Raw genomic sequence first — 13,295 nt, 5'->3', positions numbered from 1 at the left:
CTTAGCTCTGGGTCAACAATTCTTTGCCCAGCACTTACCACCTACAGTTGTTGAAGCTCCCCCACTACAAATTGTTGCTCTCCTGCTGGGGTTCTTAGCCAGGTGCTTGGTGTCTGTGAGGGACTTACCACCAGCCCTCTACCCTGGATTTACACCAGAACTTTTCACCAAGGCATCCAATCAGTCATTCTCAGAATCCATCTTTTTATTTGAAGAAGCAGACAACATATTCTTTTTTTCTGGCCCTTCTAGGTGTCACACCTCTCAGAGAGTTGTAGAATTGTATTCACTCCTCAAGTTCTCATGATACTTTGAGCTGTCATTTATCTGGACTTGGAGACCACATATTTTCAACCTGGCTCTCAGTTCTCTGACCACTGCCTCAGCCACATTGTGGTCAGTTGCCTCTTAACCACATTATCTTCAGGGTGAAGATTATCAGTATTATTTAAAACAGTGTGACATCACATATGACTCAATAACAGGAAGACAAACAACCCAATTAAAAAATGGGCAAAGGACCTGAACAGACACTTCTCCAAGGAAGACATACCGAGGGTCCAGAGACATGAAAGGATGCCCAGCATCACTAGCCATCAGAGAAATGCAAATTAAAACCACAAGGAGGCCCTGGTTGGTGTAGTTCAGTGGATTGAGCGCAGCGGGATTGTGAACCAGACGATCGAGGTTCGATTCCCAGTCAGGGCACATGCCTGGGTTGCAGGCCAGTTCCTGGCAGGGGCCAGTTCCCAGCACGGGATGCATGAGAAGCAACCATACGTTGATGTTTCTCTTCCTCTCTCCTTCCCTCCCCCTCTAAAGATAAATAAATAAAATATTTTTAAAAAACCACAATGAGATACCACTTCACACTGGTCAGAATGGCCATCATTAGAAAATCAACAAATAACAAGTGCTGGCGAGGTTGTGGAGAAAAGGGAACCCTAGTACACTTTTGGTGGAAATGCAAACTGGTGCAGCTACTGTGGAAAATAGTATGAAATTTCCTCAGGAAACTAAAAATGGAACTGCCTTTTGACCCAACATTCCACTTCTGAAAATATATCCAAAGAATCCAAAAACACCAATTCAAAAGACTACATGCACCCTATGTTCATAGCAGAGTTATTTATAACAGCCATGATTTGGAAACAGCTTAAGTGCCCGTCAGTAGGTGAGTGGATAAAAAAGCCGTGGTACATTTACACAATGGAATATTATCCAGCAATAAAACACAAGGACTTGTTACATTTTTGACAACTTAGATGGACCTAAGTGAAATAAGCCAGTCAGTGGAAGACAAATACCATACAACCCCACTTACAACTGGAATCTAATGAATAAAATAAAGGAACAAACAAAATAGAATCAGAGGCACAGAAACATGAAACAGACTGAGAGCTGTACGAGGGGTCGGGGCAGATGGGCACCGGCTGAAAGAAGGAGAAGGGACTAGTGAAAGAGCACAGGTGCGTGACCCATGGGTGAGAACAGTGGTGTGGCTGTTGACTGTGGGAATGGGGGGCAGGCTGAGGGAGGGGACAGAGGGGGAAAATCGGGACAATTGTAACAACATAAACAATTTCAAAAAGACTAAAAAAATGGTGTGACATCAGAATGGGTCATTTTCTGTCCCCCTCCCCCAAATCTGCGTTAACACTCATCGTGGAACAAACACTGGGGTCTCTCCAGAAGATAAAGAGGCACAGGACAGGTGAGGCAAAGGCAAAGGCGAGGCCATGTCCCTGCCCTCAGGAGCTGCGGACCCTGCATTGCTTCTGTCCCTTCCTTGTTCTTTTTGTCCTCCCGAACATACTATAAACAGGCACTCCTCCCTGTCTCTGAAATTTCCAACTATGGTCATGCTTACGTATTCAAAACTCCCAGCACAGCCAAGAGTAGGGAAATGGAGTTTTCCACACTTGGAACGAGATTCGATATAACCGAGCTATGGCATTAAACAACGAGGCTGAAGGAGGGCACGCTGGGTGACTGCAGTCAGGGTTAAGGGGCTGGGCAGGGTGGGCTGCCGGTTTGTTCACTGAGCACGCAGGGAGAAGCTCCGAATGCAGTGTTTTCCTCTGAACTGGAGGCCTGAGCTGAATGCTATCAGGACAGCAGAGTTTGTCTGCAACCCCTCCCAAGATATCAACCGCACTGTTGCCATGATCACTGTGAGGAGATGGGAACTGCCTTACTTTATCTAGGGGAGTCATGGAAAGTGTTGGGAAGGAGGTAAAGATCAAGCAGAGTTTCGAGGGATGCATGGGAGCTTACCAGTAGAAAAAGTGGTGAAGGGCCTTCCAGGGCGAGGTAGCACATGTTTAAAGGCATGAGGATGGAGGCTCACAGTGTGTTGCAAGAGAGAGCTGGGATCCTGTCCCTGCTAGGTGGACATTTGCCCATGGAGGGGCTAGCCGCGCTGATCAGGGGAACAGCAGTGAGGCCACAAGGCAGCCTCAGTTGTGTGTTCCTGATTCAAACGGACTCCTTCTCATTTCCTCTCCCTTTTTTTTTTTTTTTGGTATTTCTGTCTTTCAAATCAAGTGTATATATTATGTTCAATTTAGATGTTAAATTTTCATCAGAAATAATTGACCTACATTTAGACTTTACACAATTTATTGTGGAAAATGTAGGTTCACATACCTAAGTTGTTCCAAACACAATTAAAAGTTTTTCAATAACCACATTGAATTGGGGATTTTAAATTTAAAATTAAATAAAATTTACAATTCAGTTCCCCAATTGGACTAGCCGAATTTGAAGTGCTCCCTAACAATGTGTGGGCAGTAGTTTTGTAAAGGACAGCGGAGGTACCAGGAAACTGATGAGGGGAGTTTTCCTTCAAGTGTCTTTCCAGGTGCACTGATTTACACATTTTGATGTGTTTTAATCCATTGTGTTTATTGTTCTTATTGAAACTTGTATGTCACATATTTGGCCAGGGGAGTCTTTTCATTTGATCCTGAATCCCTTGGCACAACTCTAAATATCATTGACAGCTGCCTTGCTTTGTGATATGAAAATATGTTTCAAGTTTGTGTTGGACACGTTCTTCCCAAGAGCTGGAATCAACCATTTCTCCAAGGAGCGCTAGTTCCTTAGAGGTGGAAACAACTGTTAGAAATCAAACACCAGACCCTCGGACTGCTCTCTGTTACTGGGTTGGTCATTGGTTTTAGGACTTCTCAGTGGACAGAACCATAGATTTTACTTAATCTTATTTCTCTTATGTCTGTGGCTCCTTTCTCCCATGCTGAATACCCCAGTTATCAATGATTCCTACATAATTACTATCTCACATTATTGCATATTATATATACAGTATCTCAGAATAATACAAGCTCTCTACACACAACATAGAGAATCATAGGGGAAAAGGGGATGGACTCACATGAACAAGTATAAAGGACACATGGACAATAACTAAGGGTCGGGGGCGGAAATGGGAGGGAGGCGGGGAGCATGGGGCGGGGGGGCGGGCAGGGTTGGGAATATAAGACAGAAAGCTGTACTTGAACAAGAATTAAATTTAAAAAATTATTTAAAAAATAAAAAATAAAAACAATGTTCTTCCCCAGTTCTTTCTGTCCTAAAGGTATATCCCTCCATAGTTGTACAAATTATTGTTTTAAAGTTACTTGGAATAGTCTGTCTCTTGTATTTACTAACTAGACACACATTTATACTCATTATATTCATTCTACTTCTCACTTTTGGGGGATTACTTTTTAAAAAGGAATTTTTTGCTATAATAATTTAAAATATTTTCATGGTTCCAAAGTCAAGTCTAAAAACCAAGGTATGTTAAACGAAGTCTAACTTTCCTTTTGGTGTTCTGAGCACCCAGTTTTAATGTGGGGAAGAGGTTCCCCCCCATACCAACAAACAATTCTCAGATACTAGCAGGGTGTCCAAGAATTCAACCCAGTTTTTGCACTGTCCACCCAGAGACAGCATATTCAACAGGTTAAGGGTTCAGTCCTGCAAGACTGCTCTGCCCTAACTTCAGACAGACTGACTGGCTATAAATCAGAGGTTCTCATGGCTCCCTACTCTGGGGTTCAATTAATTTGATAGAACAGCTCACAAAGCTCAGAAAAATACTTTACTTACTAGATTATCAGTTTATTATAAAAGGATAGGACTCAGCCATATGAAAGAGATACATAGGGCAAGGTCCGTGGGAAGGGAGGTGGTGCCTTCATACCTTCTCCCCAAATCTCCCTGTGTTCACCAATGTGAGAGCTCTCAGAACCTTGTCCTTTTGGGTTTTTATGAAGACTTCAGTCAACCTCCAGCACCTCCCTGTGCCCCAGAGGTGAATGGGGCACACTGAAATTTTTAAGCCTTTAATCCCACGATTGGCTCCATGGGCAACAGCCCATCCTTAGGGGCTTTCCAAGAGCACTCTCATCAACATAAGAGGCTCCTTTTTCACTTTCAACACTTAGGAAGTTGCAGGGGTTTCAGGAGCTGTGAGGCGGGAATTGTGGACAATGACCAAATATGTGTGAGAAATATACCCTGATCCTCTCAATGATCAAATATATGTATTTCCTATAAATTACAATTTTGAAAGCTTCATTCCCCATCCCCTCCATCTAATTCCCTACTTCCTCCCATAGATAATTTTAAAACATTTTATGGATTGTCTTCTTAAAAATAAACATTGCCCTGGCTAGGCAACTTGGTTGGAGCACCATGCCCATAAGCCAGGGCTGCGGGTTTGATCCCTGGTCAGGGAGTATTCAGAGACAACCAATGAATGCATAGAGAAGTGGAGCAACAAACCGATGTTTCTCTCTCAGAATCAATCAATACAAATATTTTAAAATATCTTTTCAAAATTCATTTATTCTTTTAGAGAGAGGGGAAGGGAGAGGCAATCAGTGTGTGGTTGCCTCTCATATGCCCCCAACTGGGCACTCAGCCTGCAACCAGGCGTGTGCCCTGACTGGGAATCAAACCAGTGACCCTTTAGTTTGCAAGCCCACACTCAATCACTCAATCCACCAAGCTACACCAGCCAGGGCAATAAATAAAAATATTTTAAAAAACTCCTTATATACATGCATGTGCACACATATTTGTGTTGCATTCATTTTAAGATAAACAGTAATGTACAATATACACTGCCCTACCTTGCTTCTTTCTCTTAACAACATGTACAATAGCTTAAAAAATATTCCCCATTCTTTCTTATTGCTACCTAATACTCCTTTAGGAGGATATACTATAGCTCATTCAATCTGTCCTCACATAAAGATACTTGGGTTGTTTCCAATTTTGACATTCTAAAATACTGCTGCTATTAATAGTATTCTGCATGTGCCTTTCTATGTTGTGTCTGAGATAGACACCTAGGAGCGAGATGAGTAGGTCAAAGGGGTAAATGCATCTGTGATTTTTCTAGATATTCCAAATTTCTCTCCATGGGGTTGTCCATTTTGCATTTCCACCAGCGATGTTTGGGGGTGTCTGTTTTCCTACAGCCTCGCTGTCAGAGTATGTCATCAGGCTTTGGGTTTTTGTCAGTCTGATAGTTGACAAATGATATCTTGGTCTACTTTTGATTTCTAAGTATTCCAATACAACTTAGTAAAAAGCACACCCTTCACCCACTCACTCATAATGCCACTCTTATCAAATTTTAAATTTCTATACATAGTTAGGTCTTTTTACAGATTTTGTATTCCATGCCATTGGTATATATTAATTTATCAATACCAATTTTTTAATCCTCACTTGTGGATGTATTGTGTTTATCGATTTTAGAGAAAGGAAGTGAGAGAGGAGTAACATCAATGTGAGAAGGAAACACCAGCTGGCTGCCTCCCACTCGCCCCCTGAGGTACATGCCCTGACCAGGGATGGAACTCACAAACCTTTGGTGCATGGGCTGAGGCTCCAACAAACTAAGCCACTCGGGCAGGGCCAAGACTGTTTTAATTAAAAATACTTTATGTTTTAATGTCTTACAGAGGTGCCTACCCCTCTTCCCTGCCCCCAAATTGCTTTTCTTTTTCATAATTTTTCTTGACTATTTTTCTTTCTTTATCCAAGTGAAATTTATAATTGTTAACTTATCTCGTCCTATTTTTTCCATCTTAAGAAAAGGTGGTATTTTTATTTGGATTGCCATAATTTACACATTAACCTAGGAAGAATTAACTCCTCTGTGATGTTGAATCTTTCTAACCAAGAACATGTCTTTCTATTTGTTCAAGTCTACTACTGTATGCATTTTGATGTTTTATTATTTTTCAGGTTTTGGACATTTCTTTTTATATTTAAGCCCTGATGGTTTATATATCCCTTTTCTTTGCTTTCATAATCTCTGTTATCTTTTAACTGGTTTGGCTTATCTATATTAAAACGGTTTCTTTTGGCCCTAGCTTCTGTGGCTCAGTGGATTGAGTGCCAGCCTGTGAACCAAAAGGTTGCCAGTTCAATTTCCAGTGAGGCCACATGCCCGGGATGAGGGCAGGTTCACCAGTTTGGAGCAAATAAGAGGCAACCTATCAATGTGTCTCTTTCCCCCTACCTTCCCCTCTGTCTAAAATAAGTAAATAAAATCTTTTTTAAAAACCTGCCATAGTTGTTTAAAAAAAGCTTTTTATTTGTATGTTAAGTTTGGGGGTGGGATACACGTACATGGGCTAGCATCAGCTATTTACCAACTCTGGCCTTTGGCCTTCAAGTACTGTATTTTGCTGTGTATAATGCAAGCTTTTTTGCCCAAATTTTTGAAGAAAAAATAAGGATGCTCATTATACATAGGTACTACCAATTTCATATATAAATATCATAAATTTGTTACCAGTATGTAAAATTTCTTGTACCACAATATGTTCAAAAATAAATGCTAAAATTCCTTTATATACAAAAAACAAGTATCTAAATATAAATAAATATAAATTGAATTAAAATTTTAAAATGAAAATTTTTTTTTCTGAAAGTTTGGACCAAATGTGTGGCTGTGCATTATTCCTGGGAGCACATTATACACGGCAAAACACAATAGGTTCCTGCTTCCACTTTGCTGATGCCCTCCGCCACAAGGTCTGACAGGGGGTTCCCCAAGCCATCTCTTTTTCTTCTTTAAATTATTCAAAGGCAGTGGAACCTTGCCTCTCCCCAGCTCATTTCTGGCAAAATGAGGCTCACCAAGTAACTCAGGCACAAACAAACCGGATACCAAACATTTTTAAAGGCAAACTGAATATTAATAAAGTAATAGGTTATGAAAGAATGTGAAAGAATGTCAAAGAAGAGAAATTATCTATATGTATTTGGGGAAGATTGGAGTTTAAATGTTCTTTTAGTGCAATCCACAAGTGACTTATGCATTATCTTTTTTCTACTAGGTATAATGAAAAGAATGGACAGAACTTAAGGAAATGATGTCTTAAAAACTGGCCATCAGTATGGATGGACCTGGAGAACATCATGTTAAATGAAATAAGCCAGTCAGAGAAAGACATATGCCATTTGATTTCACTCATGTGTGGAATCTAGTGAACAAGCTGAACTAACAAGGAAAATGGGGACAGACTCATAGAGGGAGAGCAAGCTGCCAGCTAATTGGGGTGGAGGTCAGGGGGTGGAGGGAGTGAGCAAAAAGAAAAAAGGGCTCATGGTCATGGATAACAGTGTGCTGGTTGCTGAAGGGAGGGGGTGTAAGGGGATTAAATTGTAATAGAAAAAATACAATAAAGATTAAAAAAGAAAGAAACTGGCCATCATCTCATACACCATCTCTCAATCGTTTCTCTGTAACTCCTAAGAGAAGTGACTAATTTAAGCTAAATTTAATACACTAAGGCAGGGGTGTCAAGGTCATTTTCACCAGGGGCCACATCAGACTTTCAGTTGCCTTCAAAGGGCCAAATGTAATTTTAGGACTGTATAAATGTAACTACTCCTTCACTGTTAAGGAGCTGAAATTACAGACCTTGCAAACCAGGGTTCCAGCGTGGGGAAATAAAACCTCAAATGATCTGACTGAAAAAACCTGTGGAGATTGAGGAGAAACTGTCAGCTTCACAGGAGAGTTAGTTGGAGAGACCCACAGGGTCCTAGAACATGGTGTTTTGCTTGTGGGCAGCGTGGGAAATGACTGAAAGCTGGCTGGGAGCAGAGCAAGCAGCATTGTTCCTCTTGGACCCCTCCCCCACATACAGAGCCGCAACGCAGCCACATGGGTTGCCCCACCCTGGCAACACCTAGGGCTCCACCCCTTACTACATAACACACACGCTGAGAGAAAAAAAATACAGCCCAAATGAAAGAACACATGAAAGTTCCAAAAAAAGTAGGGCTAAGAGATGAAGAGATGGCCAACCTATCAGATGCAGAGTTCAAAACACTGGTAATCAGGATGCTCATAGAACTGGTTTAGTATGGTCACTAAATAGAGGAGGAAGTGAAGGCTATGCAAAGTGAAATAAAAGAACATGTAAAGGGAACAACAGTGATGGAAAGGAAACCAGGACTCAAATCAATGGTTTGGACCAGAATGAAGAAATAAACATTCAACCAGAAAAAAATGAAGAAACAAGAATTCAAAAAAAAAATGAGGAGAGGCTTAGGAACCCCCAGAACAACTTTAAACGTTCCAACATCGGAATCATAGGGGTGCCAGAAGGAGAAGAGGAAGAAATGAAAAACTTATTTGAAGACATAATAAAGGAGAACTTCCCCAGTCTAGCAAAGGAAATAGACTTCCAGGAAGTCCAGGAAGCTCAGAGAGTCCCAAAGAAGCTGGACCCAAGGAAGCACACACCAAGGCACAGCATAATTACATTAGCCAAGATTAAAATGAAGGAGAGAATTCTAGAAACGGCAAGAGGTAAGGGGACAGTCACCTACATAGGACTTCCCATCAGACTGTCAGCTGATTTCTCAAAAGAGACCTCACAGGCAAGAAGGGTCTGGAAAGAAATATTTCAAGTCATGAAATCCAAAGACCTACATCCAAGATTGCTCTATCCAGCAAAGCTTTCATTTAGAATGGAAGGGCAGATAAAGTGCTTCTCAGATAAGGTCAAGTTAAAGGAGTTCATCATCACCAAGGCCTATGAAATGTTAAAGGGACTTATCCAAGAAAAAGAAGATCAAAAATATGAACAGTAAAATGACAGCAAAGTCACAACTATCAACAGCCAAACCTAAAAATAACAAAAACAAAAATGAACTAAGCAAATGACTAGAACTGTAACAGATTCTCAGAAATGGAAAGCACATGGAGGGTTATCAGTGGGGAAGGGAGGAGGGAATGGAGGACAAGGTACAGGGAATAAGGAACATACATGGTAGGTAGAAAATAGACGGGGGGAGGTTAAGAATAGTATAGGAAATGTAGAAGCCAAAGAACTTATATGTATGACCCATGGACATGAACTAAGGTGGAGGGGTTGCAGGTGGAAGGTGGTGAGCAGGTCAGAGTGGAACAAAGGGGGAAAATGGGACAACTGTAATAGCATAATTAATAAAATACATCAAAAATAATTTCTTTTTAATCTGTCTTGAAATAAGGTCTTTTGTTATGTAATTGGTGAGGACTATTGACATTTCTTAGATTCACTAGGAACTGTGAAATGATGCTTTTTTTTTCAATCCTCACCTGAGGACATTTTTTTCATTGCTTTTAGAGAGGAATGAAGACAGGAAGAGAGAAACAACAATGCAAGAGAGAAGCAGTGATTCATTGCTTCCTGCATGCACCCAGACGAGGGAACAAACCCGAAACCTAGGTATGTGCCCTGATTGGGAATTGAACTTGCAACCTTTTGGTTATAGGACAACACTCCAGCCAGTGGAGCCACACCAGCAAGGGTGATGCTATCTTTTTCTGAGTTCGTAAGAGGGTTGGCCTTGAGAAAGAGAAGGCCTGACAAATACCCACTGGATCTCTAAGCCCTGCTGATTTCGTCCCTTCCTCTGCCCTCCGCAGGAAAGCTACACCAACGTCTCATGGTCACCTTCCAAAGCTTTCCTTTTCCAGTCTGTCCTGTACATGGCAACTTCCTTCATAGCCCTTACTAGTCTAAGCTGACACAGGGACCCAGTGGGGACTAGCAGGTGGAAGAAAGCAAGGACTGTATCTCACTCATCTTTTTCTCTCTAAAGTGCAAGATACATGGTAGGAACTCAAGAAGGACGAATGGGTGTATGAATGCATGCGCGCATTCACGTATGTATGCATGAATGAATTCATTAGCCAGAGTTTTGGTCCTTCTACACTTTAATGTCTCCCAGCTGTGTCCCCTAGCATATCCCCGCTGCCCACTGAAAGGGAAAAGTGTTTTCAACCCAGTTGCTTCTGTGGGGAGGGATTCCTACCATCTCCCAACTGCACATGCCCTCAGTATGCATCTCCACACTGCATTACTCCACAGCATTGTCAGGAGGGGGTTGAAGATTTGGGCTGCAGATAAGAAATTCTTATTGGTCTTTTTCCTGCCTGGCATCTTCCCTTTGTATTCTCTCGTCCCCCAGTAGTGTCCTCTCATGTGCCGTCTTTATGCTTCCTACTTGTCGTATATTAGCTTGTTCTTTGGAAAAAATGTGATAGATTTCCTCTGGGTAGTGAGGAGTATCCCCTAGACAGTTTTCATGTCAGCCCTCCTAAGTATATCTGCATCATACAACAGACATAGCTTTAAATCAAAGGAGTCAAGACTTTACAGTGTTCCTGATCCCAGAGAGCTTGTGGGACATTCAGTGGGATGAGGGCCAGGGAGATGGGTCATCTCAGGGGCCCTAAAAGAATAACACATAATCAATTCATTTGGGAGAACTGGCCCTTGTTATTTCTACCCCCTCATTGTCTCTCCTCTTTGGCCTCTGACTGGCTATTTTGTCTTTCACTAGCTCCTCCTGGTCACAGCCCACTCTTCACTTAGGATATCATTGTGTGTCCTTCAACTGTGGCCAAATTTGTGTATCTCTTGATGAGAGTGTGGACTCCTGGAGGGTAGGGATGGGGTCTCTTGCTTTTCTAGCGCTCCTATGTGCTTGCTACTGAGCTTTGTAGCCAAGGCACAAAACACACCTGGATGATACCTCCTAGCCTTCCCTCTGTCTCCAGGTAGCACTGTGTGACAGACCGTATTTCCACAGCATCATGTCTGCCTGAACATGCTTTCCAGAATCTTATGATTCCCCATTAAGAAGTGGAGTCTATTTTGCTTCCCTTTGAACGTAGAACTTTATTTTTTTAAAAGATTTTATTTATTTATCCTTAGAGGGGAAGGGAAGGAGAGAGGGAGAGAAAGATCAATGTATGGTTGCCTCTTGTGAGTCCCCTGCCAGGAACTGGCCTGCAACCCAGGCATGTGCCCTGACTGGGAATCGAACCGCGATTGTGTGGTTCACCGGCCCGTGCTCAATCCACTGAGCTACACCAGCCAGGGCTGAATGTAGAACTTTAAAAAAAAAGGATTTTGTTTATTTATTTTTAGAGAGGAGAAGGGAGGGAGAAAGACAGGGAGAGAAACATCAACATGTGGTTGCCTCTCAAGCACCCCCCAAATGGGGACGTGGATCACAATCCTGGCCTGTGCCCCAACCGGGAATCAAACCAACAACCTTTTGGTTCACAGTCTAGTGCTCAATCCACTGAGTCACACCAGCCAGGGCTAAACATAGACCTTTTTGTCTCAATGAGTAAAATGCAGCTGAGTGATGCTATATGACTTTCAGGCTTTCCTAAAAGGCAAGGGGGCTTCCTCTGGTTATTTCTGATGAAGCTTGCCTTTGGCACCCAGTTACCACCAGGCTTGAGGAAGTCCTCATTAAGCAGAGAGATCTCATGGTGAGCACCCCACCACCCCCCCCCGCCCGGCCAGGCAATAGCAGGCATTGACCACCAGGCATGTGAGTGAGCAACCGTTCAAAGCTTTAATGAAACATTAACCTTCAGGAAGAAAAGGGTCCCACAAGTCTCCCTCACTGTGATGTGACAGCAATTTGCATAACATCTGGCAAACAGAAAGCTGCTGACAAAATGAAATGGGACTTGCCCAAGGTCATATGTTTAGTACTAGACTTGGGACCAGGAACTGGTGGCCCAAGGCTCACGAAAGCTTCTGCTATACCAGTTTGCCTCTGCTTCAAACCTTCCGTTGGTTTTTCCAGTGCCCAAACTCCTGACCATCTAGAGATTAAGGCATCTCGTCTATAGCCTCTCCTCAAACTGAAAACATTCCATCTTCATCTCGACAGCTACCTTCTTGCCAAAATAAGCCAGGAATGGTTATGGGAGTGCCTGGATTCCAGCAGGAGTTGAGCTGGTCTAAGAAACAAAACAGAGAAAAAGAAAACATCCAAAAAAGGTTGATTTGTTTAAACTTCTTCACAAACTTAACAACACAAGGAAACCAACAGAGACAAGCTTGTAATGAAGTAATCAGCTGACACGGCTAATATCCCAGTAACATGGAATGATTCCCCACCTTTCCTGGGGTAGATATGAATGGGGTCGTTAAAATACGGCCGAGGAGGGAAGGAGAGTTTACTTTTTCTGTCTCCTTAGAGTCTGTGTTCTGAAAGCTCAGCAGGAATTTAAACAAATAGCATAGAGGAAGAGTGAATCTGATTGTATTGAAAGAAAAAGTCGTTTCCAAATTTTGCTTCTCTTTAATAAATACATTGGCTTCTGTGATGTATTGTTTTTTAAAGCCCTGAAGCTTTTGCCCCCCCACCCCCACCTGGAGAGCATATTAGCATCAAATTACATGTTTTTTTCCCTCTATGTCAAGAAGAAACTGTTGCTCTCTCATATAAATGAAAGTAAGGGGAAAGGAAGGAGGGTAAGAAGTTATGGAAATCATAATGCTTCCACTTTGATTAAAAAGTGAAAAATAGCCCTGGTTGGTGTGGCTCAGTGGATTGAGTACTGGCCTGGGAACCAAAGGGTCACTGGTTCTGTTCCTGGTCAGTACACACGCCTAGGTTGCTGGCTGGGTCCCCTGTTGGGGGCAGGCAAGAGGCCGCCACAAGTTGATGTTTCTCTCTCCTTTCCCCTCTGTCTATAAATAAATAAATCTCTTTTTTTAACTGAAAAATAAAGTTAGAAGAGGGTTGGTGATGAAAGGAGAGAGCTACTAACAAAAAGGAAGTACATCATTAAAATGGGCCTGTGAAGGTCACACCCACATAGTGAGGGAAGAATCCGATTCTGAGCCTTTGGTTCCCCTGCATTCCAGACTAGATGCAACTATAGGAAGAGGGAGGGGCTGAGGGAGAGATGCTTCTATCACCCTGAACTGGGTGAATTCTGTTGC

This window comes from Sturnira hondurensis, unplaced genomic scaffold, assembly GCF_014824575.4.
Source record: "Sturnira hondurensis isolate 20B ecotype Veracruz unplaced genomic scaffold, ASM1482457v3 Scaffold0006496, whole genome shotgun sequence".
In the NCBI taxonomy this organism is placed as follows: domain Eukaryota; kingdom Metazoa; phylum Chordata; class Mammalia; order Chiroptera; family Phyllostomidae; genus Sturnira; species Sturnira hondurensis.
This window is presented reverse-complemented; position numbering follows the sequence as displayed.